Below are 21362 nucleotides of genomic sequence, written 5' to 3' on the forward strand. Positions count from 1 at the left end.
CAAGACAATGTTATAGTTCTACTATCAGGACAATGACATTAAAAATGGTTAATACCTATTTTAACAGTTACACCAGAGAGGTATGAAAATTCCACAAAAACTACATGGTAGTATATAGTACATTAGGCAACAATAAAAGCCTGCATTTCTGAAAAAATCCTCTTAACCCTAGACCAAAAAAGGAAATCAGTATTTTAGTGACTACCAAACTGCACCAAGCCACGTAGTCACCTGAATGCCTGAAGATTCCTCTGTTTTCAGAGTTAGCTATCCAGACATTTAGAACTTTGTGTATGTCCACTACTTCTGCCAATTCAATTCAGACTAGTGAATTTCCATCTAGGGTCTACAAACTGACAGTTCTTCAAACTCCGTCACTCTCTGCAACATCCCATCAGAGGAATGCAATCCATCAGGTACACTGACAACATGTCTAGTACACAGTTCAGAACAAAAGAGAGCAGCAATTTAACTAAAAACTACAGATGAAATAGGTACGATGTTCCATGTATTGTCCAGTTATATGAGCTTTTCTCCAGGCAGGAGACAAATTCAATTCTCTTATCCCGACAAGATTGAAACCCATATTCACCATGTTTCAGCAAAGCAAAAAATATGTATCTCCAGCCAACTGGCAAGGACACCAAATATAAGGAAAGAGGTCTGGTTTCTGTGCCCCTGGTCCCTCTGCTGGAATTTTTACACAGCAGTAATAATATAAAATACCAGTTCTGGAAACATCAGACCTCCTCTCTTTTACAGAGAAAAACAGTAAGATAGTTCAGTCCTCTCTAGCTCTGCTTAGAATGCATGGCCACACAGCAGACCACCTACAGTGAAGAATAGTTCCATCCACCCTCTCTATAAGACAGCTAAGTAGCGCATTTTATCGGTAGAAAGATGACCACCCTTCCCCTAACACTGTCAACTCTTTCAAAGAATAACATTAAGGGAGAAAAATCAGATGACTAAGCACAGGAAGACAGTTCCAGGCTATAAATGTTGATCCGCTGTAGATATCAAATTTAGAGGTACTTGATTTGGTTTCTTAAGAAATCTCTCTCCAGTGTTTACACCAATAGGTTAAGAATACATAATTCAACCTATACATAGTACCCTACCTCCCTTGTTGCCTGCCATGTACTCTATCAGCAGCACCTAAATTCTCCCAAACACTACACAGGAAAAGTAGATTTCTACCACAACTACTGGCTTGTATTTCTGACACTGATCATCACCACAGTTGAATTCTTCCACAGAACTCGTACTTTTTCAGTGTCTTCCTCTCTTGATATCCACGAACCTTGTCCAGACTGATAGCTGAATTTGATTTCATTTATCTCAGGACGACTGTAAAACAGGAAACTCATGTATTTTCTCTAATTTTGTTTTCCCTTTTGATGGAAATATGCAATACAGATATGGAAATTGAGATTACTGTGACTAGGTTTTAAGTGTTTACTGGTACACAAGACTCCCATTGTTTAGCATGACATTCAAGAGGCTATGACATGCCCTTTTCTGTTAGGGCAAGTGACCAGCCTTAAGTATACTCAGAAAGTTTATATATCTATGAATGTGCATCTTACCTCTCTCCATTCTTTGTTTCCAATGGCTTGTGTGTACAAAACACAGACTGTGAAAAGAAAAAAATATCTGGTCATTTTCAGACTTTAACATATTCTTAAATTAAGTGAACCAATTTTGTAGTCTGTTGTGTTATTCAAATTAGTAACTAGGACAATCAAATAGTAATGTGTTTTCCCTCAGTTTTCAGTATGTCTAACCAGATGGTCTAGTTGTTGCAGCAATGAGCTAATAAATAGGGTGGTTCTAAAATGGGAGACAACACTTATGCTTGACCTCCAGCAAATCACTTTACAATCCTTAGCAGTAAAATTGGATAAAAGCAAGACTTCATTAAATGTGGATGGTCTGGCTATCCTAGTTAATCTAATGCATAATTACCCTAAATTATGCTTCCTTCAAGAGATGAGAGAACTATAATAAAAACAAATGAGGACCCTACTGGAAAAAGACAGGGGAATTAAAAGCGGAAAAAGTAAAAAAAAAACCACAAAACTAACCTTCTCAGGTTTTCTTGCTTAATTCTGCTTCAAAATATTTATATGTATCTATATCTATCTTGCATATGCAACTTTTATTTTTAAACCAAAACCTAATTAAAAATGTAATCAATCAAGTTTGTCAACCTAAGTTGTTTTTGAAAGACCAAGCAGCATAATCCCACAGGAATCACTCTCTTTACAGATCTGTTTTTCCAGTACAGAACCCACTATACCTTAATCTGCAGCTTCCATCACAGGGACTGGTGACAGAGGTACAGTGATTATAATCAGGTCTTTTAAAAACTACTATTAGTACAAAACATTTGCATCAAAGGAGTATTATAAACTTTATTTTCTACAGTCTTGAACTAGATGCACCTAACAACCATAAAGCAATTTTTACCTGAAACTCCACTACAACTGTTTTCTAAACAATGGAAATACAGATATTTGAATACTTTTTGCCTGACAAATTCTTCTCCTGTGCTAATCATTAATTTTCAGCAGAAGGTTAAAAATAATAATGTTTTGTGTTGCAGCCTTGAATAATAAAGGTAGAAGCCTGGTTTTTCTCTCAAGTCAGAATCATCAAAGTACAAATGAAGTCAAGCTTCAAACAATATTTTCTTCTTACTTGAAAGGTATTTGCTCCACACAGGAAAAAAAGCCCATTAGGCAGTAGCAAATAAGAGGAATAACAGAAAAAAAGCAAGTTCAATATTTTAGCTCACATAGGAGTTAAAAGTTAATACAATTCAACCTTCTTTTTTTGAAGAAGAAGAAAAGCTTTTACAAAAAATATTTAAATAGTTCTCTGGAAATGTCTGTCTCCATTATTCTAAATAAAACCTTGGGCAATCGTACTCCTAGATTTGGTTCCTGCTTATAGTAGGACGAATCCAAACCAACAAGCCTATTTTTATCGCACACTCTGGAGTAGATTGCTGAACTATATTACATGAAAAATGAAGTTAAATGGGCAAATGTGAGAAAACAGAGAAATGGAAGCTATGAAATCAGCTACAGAAGTGTCTGAAGGTTACTGAACTTCTGACTAACCTTTGCATCTAGTAAGATCTGTGCCAAGGTAACCCTGGGAGAAGAAGGAAATGTTGTCAAAGGAAGTTTCCATAGATAAAACCAAGCAAAACAAATATTCTCTAAAAATACCCCTACTGATAGCAGTATCAGGTAGGCTCTCACAAACATTCCTTTAACTTCCCTCTCTGGAAAATCTTTTTAAAATTAATGTTACCAGTTCTGTAATAATGAATATTTTCCAATTTTCAGTAGCAGTTTCCAAGAATGCAAATGTCTTACTAATTTCAAAATCAGATATAATTGTGGATTTTGTCCATTTTGACAAGAGCTTATATCTGTTTTCAATTAGAAATTTCTCATACCTGTAACCCCAGTTGAGAATATAACTGAAATTCATTTAGAGGAAAAGCCACTCTACAGGTGATGTGCACTTTTGCTATTCAGATATTTGTATTGTCCAAATTTTTCTTAAACATAATCATTTTTCACTATTGATTTGCTGCTTTATTTTTGTACTACATCCTGCCCTGTGTATTAGTGTTAAGACAGTAAATCAAGTAACAGTTGTGCATTGCAGCTGTGGAACAAAAAAGAATATTAAAAAAGGAGAGATTTGATATTGAGAAGAAAGCAATAATAAAACTGTAAAATATCCACTACTATCAAATTTTCAGAAATAAACATTCTGGCACTACCTTATCTCTCTAGTTTATGAAGCCAAATAAAAGAATAGCTATGACAAAAAGACTAAAAAAGATTACCATAGAATAATTTTAGTCTCCTACCATGGTTGATGAAAAGGGAATCACACAATACAGAAGGGCTAAAAAACAGGTGTAAAGCTCCACCTTAAAACTAATTCAGTCTCTTACTCTATTCCTGCATTTTGGAAGGCAGCTCACACACGTCTGTCAGAATCCTTGTTTCCAAATTCAGTTTCTTCATAGGCAATTTACTATCTTTTTTTAATTTTAATCTTTGGAAGGCATATAGCAAGCATTGCCTATGATTCTCACCTTTTCATTGCTGAGGCATTAGTAGACTTCTATTCCTCTCCACTACCAGTGGCTCCCCAGTGCTCCTAAAGGTATAACCCAGGAGTGGGACCACCTCCCTAGTTTAAGAATCATTTCTATAAAACCTTAAATGAGGAAAAAAGAGCTAAGAATTTGCAGTACTACTAGCAATTTTCTGACATTTATCTAGGTTGCAGATGTGACAGGTACTTTAAATATGGTGAAGACACAGACTAATAATCTTCTCACACTATTTACCATATTATAAGTACAAGATGAAAGTTTAACAGTAACAAATACACGTGCATCTCAAACTGACATTTCAAAAAAAAGTCAGTCCTAATGAAAGCTATAGAAAAGACATATGATAAATACTTCGTAAAATTAGAATAATTTTAAAACTTCTTCCATCTTTCCTTTAAAGCTCACCCTAGAAATTTTCAGGAAACCGTCCATGATACTGATCTCCATCAGTGGTAAGATTCATTGTCCTTAAAGGCTCTCAGAAAGACAGTTTTATAAAGACCCTGATAACATACTAATTACAGTAATCCCTCAAAAACTTATTCAAAGTCATATCCAACTGGAGAAATACAGATAAATTTTATCTAAAGCACCTGAACTGCTCAAACCAGAAATCTAAGGCTGCATGAAGTAACCAATTTTTTTTGTTTTGAGTAGAAAATAGTTAATGGCATTGTCATGTGAGAGGGGAAGGAACAAAGTGGGATAAATAGGAAATTCTCATGTTTCAAAAGCCAACACATCATGCAATCACATCCTAAAAGAGCTGAACAACCAGTTCTCCTGTAATATGAAAAACTGGGGGAGCAATGAGGAAGTTCAGAGCAGTGCACTGATGAGTAATTACTCTTACAAGGAAGCTGACCGAGAAACCCTTTTGGAAGGCTTTGCCATATGAGCTCTTCCAATGGAAGATACATACATACATACCTACAGTCAGATATATTAACATTTAGCAGTTTTTAACTGGACACTGATACCACAGTGTCAAATTCAAGGTAAATGTAATGAAATCTTGCAATGAAGAAGAGGATGGATGTGGCAACAGTTATCACTCAGTTGTAGATTCAGTTCTCAAAATACTATAGTCTGCACCTTCTTATTTTCCCGGTTAGTTTGGGCGTCCCTTACCCTTACCCTTTCCCATTCAATGTGTATATGCTTATCTTTTAACCTGGCAATTACTGTTACATCCAAACTGCCCACCTAAATTCTCCCAAACATCTAGTCCCTTTCAAGGAAGTCTTACCCATGGTAAAGTCAGCCTTTTCACCATGCCACCTAAATCTTTCCATGATTCTGCACGCAGTTCTAGCAGGGGCTCCCCATTACTCTTCATTGTCCAGCTTCTATCTCTTCTAGGCAGAGCTTCCTGAAGGCCCCTTTGTCCCTACTGCCATGATATTCTTCTCATTGTTACTATCTTCCATGGAGGGATACTCCAGGGAATCTTTTACCTCTCCAGTCTTTCATATCAGACTTTCTGTTATCATACTCAGGAGTCACAAGAGGACATTCCATCCTGACCATGATGCTGCCACTACAGCTGCACAGTAGCTCAGTTTGACTAGCCAGTGCGTGGGAAGAGGATTATTCTGTCTGTCATTAGATGAAGAAACATGTCAAATTCATGAATCTACATCTCCTTTGCAGAGATGTTATCCCTGCCTCATCAGGGAAGTACTGCTTTAGCTCATTCTCTCCAAGAAAACTTTTTAAAAAGGGGTTTTCTCAAAACTATTCCTAGAAAATCTTCACACTGGAAGAACAGAATGGTCCAAATGCTACAGTAAATCAATATATATGACTTGCTCTGACTCCACCGAGGAGAAAGCACTGTCAGTAAGAGACTTCAGTATTGTTTAAAATACTTCACGAATAAGGGCTATCCAAGTCTGTCCTGTCTATATCTAATATCTCTACATTATTTCTGTAACTTGCCTCTAAAGAGGCAAAGTGCCAGCTTCCTCTTGGCATGAATATTCTAGATTGCAGGGAAGTGTTCAGAATTGGAATAAATACTAAGTAGCAATTACAGTATCAAAAAAAAAAGCTAAGCAAACCTCTGAAGAGAACTGAGAAATCACAAGTTCCTTTTTAATTTCAGGAGAAGGCTGTTTATGTTGACATGAGAATCAACTATATTCATGTCCCTGTGAAAAAGACCAAGAGATTAAAATCAGATTTTCACTATCAGTATGATCCCTAGATAACTGCATTGGAGTTTGAAAAGCATATTAGAATTGGCCTACTATAGAAAAGTCCAATGAGACCTCAACATACAGAGTGACTCTACATGTTTTTATCATGTCTGGGATCTAATGGTTGCAAATTCAGTGGGTCTAAAAGTGGATCTTGTGAAAGCTGCATGATCCTGGTTTTGACACTTTTAGCTAACAGGATAGAAGTACTGTATACAGACCAGCCTAAGAATAGTCTTTGTCCAAGTAAACACACTGAGGAAAGTTATCCTGCCATACTTCCAACTACAGAAAAGGTTAGCACTTTTTATACTCCATCCTTACCCTTTTCACTTTTACAGTAGGACTGTATCTTTGTGCTCAACTAAAAGACACTAGGAGCAAACTAAATTTGTTAACAAGAAAATCTGCAGAATATGAAAACTTTATGTATTATGTTTGGAGAGTACCCACAATCAAAGTTGCTTTGCCAAGTAATTTCTTGAGTGCAAATACGGTATGAACACCTACAGAGCCAACAGTTTCCCCCTTCTCTCTTTATTAAGTACAGAATTACTGTATTCCACATTTTTGTACTGCTAACCTGTGACACATAGGCCTGATTTAGCAGTGTAACTGGGTACTCACAACTTCAGACCAGATCTCTAAAGCACACGCAATTTGAGCGCTGTAAATAAGCTATTTACCAGAAACAAGAAAGCAGTATGCTTTGAAAAGACAGTTAAGGCTATTACACTTTAAAAATTTTTTCCATATAGTTTGAATCCAAAGGAAATACCACCAGTTTATTTCTCAGAAATATTTTGATAGATATTAAGAGTTCTTTAGGCTTTCCTGCCACTGCTTCCTTGAGTCCCTTCTCCAGCATGGATCACCCACCAGCCACGACTGCCTGGGCTTGCCCACCTGCCCCGGCTTGGGCTGCCCAGAGACCACAGACCCTTCAGAGGTGTACTGCCTTTTGCATGGGGTGCCTCCTTTCAAGAACGCATTTCTAGCACCATATGTTTTAGAAGCATGTTTCCAGCAGTATCTTTGGCAGCTGTGTCTCTAGCTCCTAGCTGCTGCTGCTTTTTTTCTAAAATACGTTTGGGCAGGAGGACTGTGTGCTCCCCTGGCTGGCTGAAGTTCTGGAAGGCATTGGTTACTCGCATCGCTTTCAGAGCAGACTGGAACCAGCTGTGACAGCCACAGGGTGGTTCATGGCCTCCTCCCACACAGGTCACACTGCAGTCCCCTGCCGCGCAAACCCAGCAATTTATGCCTAATACAGTTACGTATCTGATAAAAACCTGAAGTACTTGTCCGTAATAGTATTTGAGCTTAAAACTAGACACCTCATCACTTTTTTTGAAAGGCACCTTGATTCAATAATAAGATCTCTGAATTCAATTTATCAGTGGCAATAGGTCACTGACCACTCTTCAAAACTGTTTAACCTAGACAACTGGGGTTTTATTAGTCAACTAAAAACCAGTTAGTAATATGCAAGACACTCAGTTCTGCTTTTGCATGATCTCCCTACACCATGGTATTGTCTATGTCTCCTTTTTTTTTAAAGAAAAAACATTTTACAGGTTAGGAATGTCAGAGCTACTCCTAACTTCATACAGCTTTTCTGCAGGAAGTAGAAGCTTTTCCCATCAAAAATCTGTTGTGGAATCTCTCTCAAGAAACTTTTGGTTAAGAACAGTCAAACATACTCTCACAAAAGTACTCAAATGTTTCATACTGTCACATGACTCAGTGTTCAAGGTTATCCCATCAGGACATGGTTACATGTCCAGACACTTAGTAGAAGTATATGTGTGTCAGGTTATTTCCAATGTCAGTAAGCACAATACATGTACTCTAAGGAAGAAAAGCCCAGGCTTAAATAAGGAAAATTAACTTTTGAGAGTTGTAGGGGAGACAACATGACCCAATACACCATAATCTAAGGACTGGTCAATTAACACTACAGAAGTACTTTGATTAAACTCTATCAGAAAAAAATGAAATCTTTTGTGGTCTCAGTTCCTTGATAAAAGTTTTATAAAGCGTCGGATACAGGAAGATAGTAATGAATTTTAAATCAAGAGTCCCATCATATATAAATTCATAGGCATGGCATTTTTGGGGGGAGACAGTAATACATTAATAAAACTTATGGGGAAAGTGGGTGTCACTATCTTACATATCTGAAAACATTAATTCATGAAACATCATACTATTTTTGATCAGGAAAGGTCATGTTTCCCAGAGAAGAATTAACTTAATTTTATTTTTCAGCATATGACTAAGATTAGTGAACAATATGTACTAGCAGCAACAAGTGCTTCTAGTTTATTTAGAAGTCTGCTTACTAGCATTAAAAGAAATCTAGAATAACAGATACTTAAAAACCCCAAACCTTTCTGCAATCATTAATGTTAAGAAAATGTACACTGACAGATAAATAAGATACCATGTAGCTGAGGAAAGCAATACTGAATTAAAATTCCAGAATTCAGTAAATAAATTACACTTACAGAAACTGTAAGTGTAATTTATTTAAATGTAACTTAATTACTTTAAATAATTGTCTCAAAGACAATGTAAACCTAACAGACAGTGAAGAAAGTCACCCACCTAATTTTTAACCCAGTGTTTACACATTTGGAATATGTGATGATGAGAAACAGTAAAATGTTATATACTTACTTGGATCAGATTTAGAAAATGTATCTCTGTCCAAAAGATTTCTGAAAAAAAAAAATTAAAATAATCTTACTTATAAAAAACAGTGAAGGATACAAATCAGATACCAATGCATATGTTTTTAACAATGTTCATCAAGAGTCAGCTTAGTTTTCTTCCCTCCTACTACATAAGATTTACTCAAAGTCAGTTAGCACTAACACTTGAGTCGTCTTACTTTTCATTACATTATACATTTTGAAATTGAGCAAACTGTGGCTCACTTACTCCAATACCATGAAGTGAAAAGCAACATGACAGACACATTAAATATATGATGGACATCATGAACAGAAGAAATACCTTTAAATCACAAACATCTACCAGAGATTAACTTGCTAGCTGAATCAAAACACTTTAGACTTTACTTAAGAGAACAGCTGTGAGATCTCAAAGCCATCAGGTTCTGTAAGAATCTGTCATAGGTGAGTAAGGTAAAGAAAACTAAAGCATAGACAGGACCTACAGGAAAATTAGAAATTTTCTAAATATCTACAAAATACCTAAGAATAAGGAGTAAGAACTGATTTCTTTGTTATGTAATGCAGTCCCAGTATCGTAGCCACACTTCAGGCAACAGAACTGTACACAGATGAGGAGACTGAAATTAACAATTAATCTAGAGAATCAGGACTGATCTGAAACCCATTCTCAAAACAGTTACTAACATTTCATCATTCAAAAATAAAAATTTAAAATAAAATTTTGAAAAAAATCTTGACAAACAAAAAATGGTCTAAAATCAGGATGCTATTGAACAGGGATAAGAAAGAGCTATTAAACTTAGGCAGGCAGTTTAAATTAGGTATTAAACTGCATAATGCATATGCATAGTTGCATATACCTGGAAATACAGCAGTTATGTCAAAAATGTTCCTAGACATCACCGTGGACCACAAATTGAATGCAAGTCGGGAAACTTGTGCCTTTGGGAAAAAGGCATACCAGAATACATAAACAAAAATGCCACTTTAGCATAACTGTCTGGTCTTCATAACACTGGCAAACACTCAATTCAAGCAATCATGTTTCTTGCAATTTAAGACAGACATGGAGCCACTAGAGTCCAGCAGAAGCAAAAATAATCAGAAGTCTACAGAATATATCTATGAGGAAAACACTGCTGCAAATTGAAGACAATCTCCATGTAGACAGAGCAAGTAGGAACAGGTTTAACCCTAAATTGAATCTTTTGCACTGCAGGTGCAGATGTTGAATTTATTCCATTGTTTTACCTTCTTTCATTGTTAAAGGTGGTCAGACATCATGTGAAATCTCCACCACTGAAGGTCTTTAAGAACATGTTAGGTAGCTACAATGCCTAATAAGTTCTTTGATTCTACCCTGGAGCAAGAGAAAGTATTAAATAACCAGTTTACAACTCTTACAGCTTATAATTTTTAATAATTAGTACAGCCTCTTCAAAGGTCACCATTTATTACCCTCATTGAGATCTAAACAACATTATTTTTGTGTTACTGAACAGTGCTGAAGAGTGTATTAACATGTTGTTCACTACACATGTTCTAAGCGGTCCACTCAGACTTCAACAAGGAAAAGATATTGTATCCCCACTTTAGTTACTGCGAAGCGCACATTTCAGAACAAGCAATATAAGCAAAACACAGCTTTAAAAGAACATTGGATGCATGTGTTTCATTTACTTCAGCCAAAGCAGGCGCTAGGATTAAAACTAGTATTCTTGAATGAACCTGGAGTCTGCACATGCTACTTAGTTCGAACTTCTCTAATCCATTCAGAAGTGGGATGTTTATATATGCATTTAATTATACTTAGACAGACTGTATTCCATCTTAACCAAAAATGTGCAAATATAAATTGAAATATTAACCCAGGAAAATCAGCGATTCCAAGTCTGTGTTTGACAATGACCACTACAGTTTTAAAAGACAGTACAGTAAGCTTAGGAATATCAGAACTGCCAGTACAAAATTAAAATTGACTCCTATTTCTCTTTAATTCTACATACCTAGATATGCCATTAATTCATGGTAATTAGAATTGGCTTTATTATCCCAAAATGAATTGCTATAGAAACTTAGAATTAGGGATATACGAAAGAAATACTACATTAGGGTTTGGGATAGGCCTCCTGTGATCACCATTAGGATTCCAAGCAATTTTAAATCCTCTGTGTAAATATTATACCATGACGTTATAACTGGCATGTTAGTGTTTGGGAATGCAGACTAAGTTTAAACCATTTTAATGAATCTTATACTGAGCTTTAAGGGTTTTTTAATATTTCCTGCTTTTATTTTGTTCCTTTAAAAGTTTTCTCCCTCTGTTTTCCCATAAGAACATAAAGACTGGCCATACCAGGTACTGTAAAGCTCAGTCTATCCCAACACTCTTATTTCAGGAGTTGCAAAAAGTAGCCACCATGGGAACAGCATAAGAACAAGGTAAGAATTTGTAATACTTCCCAATAATGTTCCTGGTCACCAATCACTAGCTGCTCAGGGACTTCTTGAATTAAGAACATTTCTACATAGACAGTATCCCTGAAAGGATTGTAAAGGTGAGATACCGAAGTTTAACACTGTAATTCAGGTCAGTATGTGTCATTAATTCACAGTTTTGAACTAATACAGTTTGTAATATCCTTAATTCAACCCTTCACACATTTAATCATAAATAATGTCTTCAGCAAAGTTTGCAGACATGTCTGATTTTCCCCAATCACTAATAACCAACCAAAATAGCAACATAAGAACTTAACAAGCTGTTCGAGCAATGCAGCCAGTTTCAGAAGGAAGTTAAAGACTAGTGCCAACAGGGAAAAAAAAAGTCTGATATGTCTGCTAAATCACCTAACAGCTCAAGAGATTGCTCAATTTCATTTGTGCATTTTCATTTTAGGGGGGAAAACAATCAAAGTGCTCCTTTAAATATATGAAAACTTCATGGCATATAAGCATAGGACAATCTAAAATCAAAAGAAATTCTAAAAGCAAAAGAAGAGAGACGACTGGATGTATTTCTGGAACTTTATGTAGTCTTTATGCCCTTTATAGCCAGTGGCACTTTCTGCACATGCTGAGTGATACAGGGTGTATTTCTTTCCCTTTTTCCTGAGAAAAGCATTCTCTTTGGTACTACATTATTCTGACTCATGAAACAGTCCTAGGAAAGCTCATGAACTGAGAAACCAGAAATACCCGAAACTTCTGTTGCTTCCTCCTAACCAAAGTATCAGGAGAAACAGACTTCTATTTTGACTGAATATGGTGAGGAATCACTATCAGTTATGAGGAAAAAAGAAGAAAATTAAAAGGAGATATATGGTTTTACCTGCAGAAACACACACATCAAATACCTACAGTAAACAAGTCTAAGAACACTGGTGCGGACAGTATTATTCTACCATCACAGATCCTGAGGAATTTACTCTGTACTTGCCCATTCTGTAGTGGACCTTCCAAAACGGCTGCAATAGCACAGACAACAAGGAAAAAAAAAAAAATAGCAGCCATGGCAGTAACACCTACTTAGTCTAAACTGGAGAGCACAAGACAGATAATACAGAAAAATAAATCTTTATCCCAGCATTTCTAATGAGAGCAATTTCCCTAGGGGGGGGGAAAAAAAAAAAAAAAAGTAATCAGTAAATAAGAAAAGTTAAACAGATTTAGCTATGCCTTGCAGAATCACTTTGTTCACATAGTTTCATGAACTCCATAAATATTTGTCAAAATAAGCTTTTCTGCCCAGTGCCTTGCTTCAAAAATTGTTTCAGAATAAGATAGAATATTTCAGTTGGAAAGAATCTAACAGATGTCTAGTCCAACTGCCTGACCGCTTGAGGGCTGACTAAAAGTTAAAGCATTAAAGCATGTTGCTAAGGGCATTGTCGAAACACCTCTTAAACACTAACAGGTTTGTGGCATTGACCACCTCTCCAGGAAGCCTGTTCCAGTGTTTGACTACCCTCTCAGTAAAGAAACGTTTCTTAATGTCAAGTCTTTTGTATTACATTTAATGTAAAAACATATGTATAAATCAGATACTTCAAGATTCACTGATCAGATACTTCAAGATTCAAGATTTTAGTTAGAAGTGGTAGCTAAACAGAAATCATTACCGTCTATGTTGCTTTGTACAATCTCATGTACTCTATGCATTATACATATGTTGACAAAGACTGACCTATATCAAAAAGTAAATTTAATCACCTTCTTCACACATACTTTGCTTCAGATTTGACCTTATTTTAAAGATCTGAATATCTGAATATCTTAACTTCCTGCTCTGTACTTTTTGTGTTTTAAATTTAACCGTTTGTTAAACACAACTGCTATGCAGAAGTAAATCCAATTCCTCCTTCAGAAATGACAGAATTCTGGCACTAAAGAACAGACCACAGTAACTATAGAACTGAACAGTTTAAAATCTGTTTCGCTGTCCCAAACAACTGTGTTCACATAACTGGAAAAATACTTATTTATACATTGCTTTCAACAGCTCTGAAATCCTTAATGATAAAAGCCTGGTTTACTTTAGATGAATTCGTCAGAATCTCTCCAAGTGTAAAGGTTTTGTTTCTCTTCATCTTTAGATTACATTTAAGTGCACGCAAAGATTCCTGGGTTATGAAATAAAGCACTCAGCAGTTTGCAAACACAGAAGTTAGTTACCCATACAAAATTATTTTTAGAAAATATGCATTTTCTATATATTATATTCTCATATAAGCATACACTGCTTTTCTCACAGTACACTTGTATCACTCCATGGGAAGAGGAATTGTCCCTAGTTCTTTAAACAGTTAATTAAACAAATGCATTTCTGTTTCCCTTGCTTAATGCTGGGTTCATGTGCCTTTTTCAAGGAAGATCCTGGAAAAAAAACAAAAAACAAAAAACTATGCATCTCCTCACTTTTTGCTGTGCAGAATAGTATCCATTCTACTACTATTGTAACATAACTGTATTACTTCCCACTAGTCACTGTCCCTCAGCCTGAACTGATATTACTGGATTTACAACAGTGAGCCAACATATGATCCAAAGAGCCTACTTGGGTGAAGAGTCCACTTGAATTCATAGAATCATAGAATACCAGGTTGAAGAGACCTCAAGGATCATCTGGTCCAACCTTTCTTGGCAAAAGCACGGTCCAGTCAAGATAGCCCAGCACTCCGTCCATCTGAATCTTAAAAGTGTCCAGTGTTGAGGAATCTACCTGGGGAGATTATTCCAGTGGCTGATTATTCTCATTGTGAAAAATTTTCCTCTTATGTCCAATTGGAATGAGCCCAGGAGTAACTTGTACCCATTACCCTTGGTCTTTTTCATGTGACTCCTTGTAAAAAGGGAGTCCCCATCTGCTTTGTAGCCACCCTTTAAATACTAGAACATGGAACAAGATAAGGTCTCCCCTAAGCATTCTCTCCTCTAGGCTGAACAAACCAATTCTCACAACCTTTCCTCATAAGGCAGGCTTCCCAGTCACTTGATCATATTTGTGGCCCTTCTCTGGACCCTCTCCAGCCTGTCTACATCTTTTTTTGTATAGCAGGGACCAAAACTGAACATGGGATTCCAGTTGTGGCCTGACAAGTACTGAGTAGAGTGGGATAATGACTTCTTTATCTCTGCTTGTGATGCCCTTGTTGACGCAACCCAGTATCTTGCTGGCTTTCTTTGCCATTGCAGCACACTATTCACTCACCTTCAGCTTGTCATCCACAAGGATCCCCAGGTCCCTTTCCACAGAGCCGCTCCCCAGCCAGGTAGATCCCAGTCTGTGCTGCACTCCCAGATTATGTTCTCCCAGGTGCAAGACATTACACTTGTCCTTACTGAACTCCATAAGGTTCTTGTTAGCCCACTCTTCCAGCCTATCCAGGTCTTCCTGCAGGGTGGCTCTCCCCTCCAAAGTGTCCACTTCCCCACTCAGTTTGGTATCATCAGCAAACTTTATCAGGGTATGCTTGATCCCATCATCCAGATCACTTATGGAGACATTAAACAGTGTTGGGCCCAATATCGACCCTTAGGAGACCCCACTTGTGCCACTGGGGGTTGCCAGTTTGAAAATGAGACCTCTTGCATAGTAATTTCACAAAAAACTTTTCAGTTGTAGTGCTAAGCTTAACTAGTCATCTTTCCCTGGCTATTTACTTTCTCATTCTGTATGGTCAGAATACAATAAAAAACAAGACATTAGCCTCCAGATCACTAGATTCAAAATGCCTTGGCCCTAAAATCAGATTAGACAATTTCTCAGAATTTTATCTTCTTGTATAAATAACTGGTTCTCTTTGGAAAAGCTCACAGGTGAGAAAATGGTGGTTCTCCTAAGAGGCAATTAGGATAACCTCTTTGCTTCTGTTCAGATTATCTCCACTCTTTGGAGCACTAGAAGGACTGGGAAGAAAGCAAACATATATCTGATATGCAAGCTTAAGAAAACATCCACAATACCTCTTCATAACTTTTGCAAAGTAATTGACTCTTCTTGTTCACAACAAGATGAAGAAATAATTTTCAGCCTCCCAGTAACTTTCACTGTCTATTTAAACATATATTGGTTCAGAAGCCATTCTCTTAAGGGAGAAAGAAAGGGAGAAGCAATGAGAAGGGTTAGACCAGCAGTGCTTCCATGAGTTTTATGACAACCCATAGAAAGTTTTCTCTGGCTATGTATGCAAACAGTTTTAGGATAAAACCTCTATTAAAACTTCTGACTACTCCTGAGGGTTAAAAAAACCCAAAGGAATTGTCAAGTTTTACTTAAACATAGCAGTAATTTTGCAGGAATTCTGTGGAAACAGACAGGAAGCACTGGATTATGAAAAGATACTCCTGCAGATGAAGCAGACCTGAATACAATCTTGGACTGTTCCAGTTTAAATTTAAAAATTCCATTTATGAGTATCACAAACTGGTTGAACTCTGCTTCAGTACCAACCCAATTAGTATTTGAAACCAACAGAATGAACCATCTACATTTATGTTTCTAAGGCTGGGCAGGTAAACAGTCTCTGGCTCTGAGCTACTAGTGACGTATCCTTGGGGTTGGCACTAAGGACTGATGGTGGTCGAAAGACCTATTCAATATAGTGTGAATTCACCAGTCCTTTCCAGGTACTTTCACCCAGTCCATCCAAATCCATGGATATGCTGTCCTATTTTAGACCTAATTTCTTTAGGAACGTATAGTTAATACATTGTTTCATTAATGTATAAGAATAAAAGGTACAGTTGGTTCTACACAGTTTTTCTGAAACAACTCTTTAAAAGGTATATATAGAAGAAGTTATTTAGAAAGCAAATCAGTGGAATACTCCTCATCCTTTCTCAAGCATTGCAGGAATGGTGGTGGGTGAGGCACTGTGAAAGAAAATGAGGAAAATAATACTACTACAGAAAGTCTTCACAATAATACATTCAAAATTGTTAGGCACTTCCTAGCACCTAGCCCTTTTCCTGCTGTCACTTTCCTTTATACCACCTAAGGTACAGGCCTAAGATTGTTGGCTTTAGCTGTGGGAGGGTGTTAGAGTGAGCCATCCATCAGTGTCCCACATCCTGTCTGGGGCAAAGCATGAAGTTTACAGTGGTGGCAGAGGTGGAGCAGCTGGTCTCAGAAGGAGTGTGATGTTGATGGCTTATTCCTCCCCACTCTGAGGACCCCCACCTGGGCTATTTTTCCAACATGCTGTTACATCTCGCTCTTGCTTCAGTGGCCTGCAACTCCATTTTACATCCACATTTACTGTATATAGCGTGTATCACAACTACTGGGGACTTGCTCTTTCAGCTCTTTTGGTTTTGACCAGCTCCCAGCCTGTACGTCTTTACCAACCACTGGTGACCTCCTTACAGCACTGAGGTCCCCAGTGGCATCTTGAGCCCCTTCCTTTCAGCATCTGTTCCTGCATCCTGTGTCTCCACATGTAAGGCCTCTGCTATCACACTGCATCAATGCTCTATCCTGTTCTTTGAAGATCACAAATACATCATTATACACAGAATAACTACTTGCTACTCCTGTGTGTAGAAAGTTATACCAAAAAATTACACAAAGAGAAGCCAAAGTGAAACTAACTAAGCAGTAGCTAGCCAGTCACTGGAAAATAAAACCTGTTTGGGTTTGCAGCTGAGCAAACCCAAAGTTCCATGTAGGCAAAGACAAGTTTAGACAAAACCTGACAAGTCCTGAGACTTGCACCGTTAGTGTGAAACATGGGTCCTGTCCCTAGCAATCACAAGACTGAATTTACAGGGCAACAGATCTGCTTTAAATTCTAGAAGTCACATGGCTGCATGCTTAAAGTTTAAACAGTATAGACACACAGATGAAAACCAAACCATGTATGTTATCAGGAATGCACACAATTAATGCATTAATGATTAATATTTGAAAATAACCAGGAGATAAATACATGGCTGGAGACAAGTGATCTTGCCAGAAATCAATGCCTAGGACAATCAAAGATACAACACACTTTTGGGTACTGCAACCAGCATGAAGTGGCTGGTTAAGACTTTCAAACTGCCAAACAGAAGGAAAGGCAAAAATTCTGAAGTAGTACGTTTTGTTCCTCTGTGCAAGAAACTTGAAATTAAATTCCCTTCATTACTGAGAATAGGAGTTGCTTAATTCCATTTAGCCCATTCATTAATATTAGATTGCTGTACAAATTGTGAAGCGGCACAGAACTGATCCAAACCAGGCATGGGCAACCAATTGTATTTCTGTTGAATTAACCATGATAAGGAGTTTATGCGGCCTTTATGCACATTATGCCTGGTGTGGGAATACAGCCAGTGTAGACCCTATCCAGCATAAACCCAGGACGATAAGGACTGCCTGACTGAGCATAAAGCCGAGCAGAGCAATACTATCATAACAAACTTTCTGAATTAGCAAAGTGACCCTGTACTGTGTCAATATTTTACAACACTTTTACCATCTTTCAGATAACCATATCACCTTTGATACACTACTAGAAGTCATAAAGTGATCAAACTACAGCTTCACTTTCCTATAGATATTAAAAAGTTATTCTCAAGAAGATAATTCTGATTGATAACTATTCATTCAGTAAGTAAATAAACATTAACATGAGACATAGTGAAACTCTTGGCCTTTCTTGTAAGATACGAGTTTCATAAAGGCTGTGGCTCAATCACGAGAATGCCAGAAAAAATCCAGGCTGGTGCACACAGTAACCATGAGGAGCATAAATCACCATAGCTCACAAGAAGAAATTAAAAACTTGAGAGCTCATTGAACTACATTGAATTTTGTATGTTCACACACAGCACAAACTTCAAGATATGTGATAATCATCTCTACTTGTGCTCTCAGCATTAAATACACTAATTCAGTCAACAACATAGTAACTGCACTGATAATAGGGAAGACAGGAACAGAATATAAAGTTTTCTGAAGATTTAACTAGATTGGAATCAGTGAAGAACATGATCAGAAAGGGAGATACAGGACAACAGACACATGGTCTGAAGCTTACCTCGAGCTCACATGGGGCCACAAGTTTACACACACAGCTGGTAAGTGAAGATTTAAGTCTAGGCACAGACTCATAATCAGTATGCAGCGCAAATACCCCTTCAGAAGAAGTTGAACCTTTGAGCTGGAAAACACTAGTGAATTAAAAGATAAAGAGCAACTGACTGGAGGGCCAAGGTCCCAATTCTTCACCACATGACAATTGTGAAAATTGTGCCAGACCACCACAAAGAAAGATCACATAGCAGGTGACAGTGAAATTTTCATCAGAACATGTATGCCCTTTGGGGCATGTGATGAAGGGAGATACAGGGTACAGAGGGACATGGCTTCTAGAACAATTGATAGCGGACTAGCACCAACACCAGAGGATTCTCTAGGATGACACTTTTAAGTTGTCCTGCCACATTAGATCTGTCTCTTGAGCCAAATAATAGAGATTCCTGATTAAAAAAAAATCGTGGAGGTTTACAAGAGTCAGAAAAGAACTGTGAATCATTTGGTAGACACTGAGTAGTAATAACTAGAAAGAATTCATTCCTTGCTTTTCTAGCATTTGTAAAACTACAGCCAATGCTGGCATTCAGTAAGCCATGGGAATCATAGGAAAAGGTTTTAGTCCTAAAGAAACCCCAGAAAGAACATCACATGATATCCAAAACATTTCCGGATTTTATATTTTCATAGACAATTTCTCATTCTATGAGACTCATTTCTCCTAAAGGCTACCTGATATGCCCCTGAAGCTAAAACAGGCTGGCTTGTAGAATAAGAAGTAGTGCAATGCCATCTGCAGAGTACTGGAACCTGGTTAATTTGATAACACTGACCGTATGGGCATGTGGGCATGCAGGGCAAATTAACTTGGGAAGTGCTGACGGATAAACCATACAGAGTAAGAAGCTAAGTGAACAGAAGCTGTATCCTTACTGATTAAGAAGAAAGGGAAAAAAAGAAACAACAAAATATTGTCTACAATCAGAAATTTATTTTGTAGCACAAACAGATTGCACTGCTTCACTGACCACCAAGTTACATCACCTGTACAAATTGTAAGAAGTTTCCATATTTCCTATAATGAAAACAAGAAAAAAAAAGAAAAAAATCTAGAAAGAGAATAGTTATCATCTGATAACTGTTGATGTAGACTAGCGACCAAATTGGTTCTATAACTCTTCAGGCATCAAGGGAAAACTAATCTCATGGCCCAAACTATTTTAAAAGCATTGCTCCAGTTATTAAGAAATACAAGACTGCCAATTATTACAGATTTTTTAGCATTCTCTGAACTTTGCAGTTTGTTCTTGCTGTATTTCACAATTTCATTTAACACTACTTTTTGAGAGCTTTAGCCAATGAATCTGTTTACAGATGAATCATAAACATGTGTTAATCATTAATCTCTGCCCCAGTGACATTCATTTTACACTCAGTTTTGAAGCATGATTTTGTAATCAAAAGCTGTCATTCCAGCACATAAAGAAGAAAGGAATCACCATGGAAATCCCCATCCTTCTGCACTTGACACTGAGACTTATCAGGATGGGAGGCCATTTTTTTAAACAAGAAAAAAACAAAAAGCAGTTTTAACAAAACAGACATGGCTACTGAAGATACCTACAGAGAAATTAACATTGTAAACTATATACTGAAATTATTTAGAAGTAAGGTAACTAAGGTCAGAACAGACTGACTGTGTTATATACCTACATTTCTTCAGGACTACCTGACAGATTCTCAAATCATTATAAAACTAAGGTTTGAAGAAAACACTGCAGGTATAGTCAATACCTGGAAGGAAAGAAACTCCCATTTTAAGTCAAATGGATCAAATCCAGCATAAATGTTCTGACATCTGCAATGTGACAGGTTATTTGAAGAACCCAAAAGTAATACTAAAGGTCCTGAATTGCTTTTACACATAGCAGCATGCCCTTCATGGGATCAGGGCTGTCTGTAGTTGTTCCCAGTGAACTTTGCAGAGACAGGCAGTAAGTACATCAGGGTGTTCATGTATCAGCCTAGTGACTGCTTCAGTATTGCAAATTCGCTCTTACTCTATTTCTCATCGTCTCAGCCTTCGTTTGAAATGCACCTTTGGTAAAACATCAAATCACATTTTATTTACTAAGGAAAGAGAGGGAGTGGTCTGACAATTTAAGTTTAAAGCATTACCGTTCTGTCCTCGGAGAAGTAGTGTTAGCAGCAACTCCCGACCAGCTCACATTAGAAAATGGAGCAACGGACTGTAGCACAAACTTTGTCTCATTTCCTATCAGGAAACAACACTAACAGTTCAAATTATCCACAAGAAGCTGCCAACTCTGCTGGTGAAAGGAACTGCTGCTCTCCAACTCCTAGGGAATACTTCAGGAAGCCGCGAAACGTGAATGAAGATATGAATATAAAAGCCCACAAATAAAAATATTTTTCAACCTCTAACGCGAAATTCTCTGTGCTCAAAGGGAGCTGCAGGATTTTTGAAATACTGATGAACAAACCATGGCCAAATAAACGTCCAGGAACACACGCTAGGTTTTGCGTTACGGATTGCCATTTTTTTAATTTATCGGCAGCAGCGTTACGATAAAAGGTGACGAGGTAACACGCCCGGTTTCGTAACAGTTTTGTAAGAGAGCCCTAAACAACCCCCGAAGGGCTCATTCCGGACGTGCGCCCTCCCCGTCCCCCCTCGCGGCGCTCGGGACAGCTCCCGAAGTTAAAGGCTGCCGGAGGAAACGCCCTGCGCGCAGCGAGTGCCGCTTCCCGCGGGCGGCTGCCCCGTGCCC

The 21362-nt window shown here is 37.5% G+C and overlaps 1 protein-coding gene across 1 annotated transcript in view; it reads right to left on the bottom strand.

Moving 5' to 3' along the window:
* The window catches only part of CPNE8 (copine 8), an 89816-nt gene extending 80743 nt beyond the window's left edge, over nucleotides 1-9073 (bottom strand). Inside the window, exons 1-2 of the mRNA XM_026868559.1 lie at nucleotides 9034-9073; nucleotides 1590-1636 (exon numbers count right to left, since the gene is read on the bottom strand). The gene's annotated coding sequence lies outside the window, so the exon portion shown is untranslated. The remainder of the gene's footprint in view (nucleotides 1-1589; nucleotides 1637-9033) is intronic.
* Nucleotides 9074-21362: the final 12289 nt, after the last annotated feature.

This window comes from Athene cunicularia, assembly GCF_003259725.1.
Source record: "Athene cunicularia isolate RWA chromosome 1 unlocalized genomic scaffold, athCun1 chr1_part2, whole genome shotgun sequence".
Lineage (NCBI taxonomy): Eukaryota > Metazoa > Chordata > Aves > Strigiformes > Strigidae > Athene > Athene cunicularia.